Below are 540 nucleotides of genomic sequence, written 5' to 3' on the forward strand. Positions count from 1 at the left end.
TCTTGATGGAAAAAACTTTTTATTTTCCTCAACTCTATCTTTCCACTCAAAACTACTTAATTCTTAATCTTTAAGTATATAATGTAAAAGAATAAATGAAATGAGGTTTATCTTCAAATTTGAGTCATCAAAATCCAAAATTTATTTTCATAATTTCTAATTATTTTGATAGGACCAAATGGAATAATATGAATAAAATTATGCAGAAGGTTTTCTATGTGAATACTGTTTTGCTTTATTTGGAGAATTTGGATAAACTTATTTGGATAAACTATGAGGAATTTGATTATGGCTAATAAAAATGACTAAAAATATTTATTCATAGGTATAGATTTGAATGAATGCGGATAGACTTGTTCTGTCTGTTTCTTTCTGCTTTCCATTTTGGGGAAGATAAGTTAAAGCAAGATTTGAACTCATGGAAAGGAGCTTCGCTATGGTCCTCAAGCACCAAAATCTACATTTCAATTGTTGGGTCTTTAAATGCTTCTTCCTATTCATTGTAATGACCTTACACAAGTTCTTAAAACTTTGAAACCT

The sequence above is a fragment of the Propithecus coquereli genome, unplaced genomic scaffold, assembly GCF_000956105.1.
Source record: "Propithecus coquereli isolate 6110/MARCELLA unplaced genomic scaffold, Pcoq_1.0 Scaffold31, whole genome shotgun sequence".
Classification (NCBI taxonomy): Eukaryota; Metazoa; Chordata; class Mammalia; order Primates; family Indriidae; genus Propithecus; species Propithecus coquereli.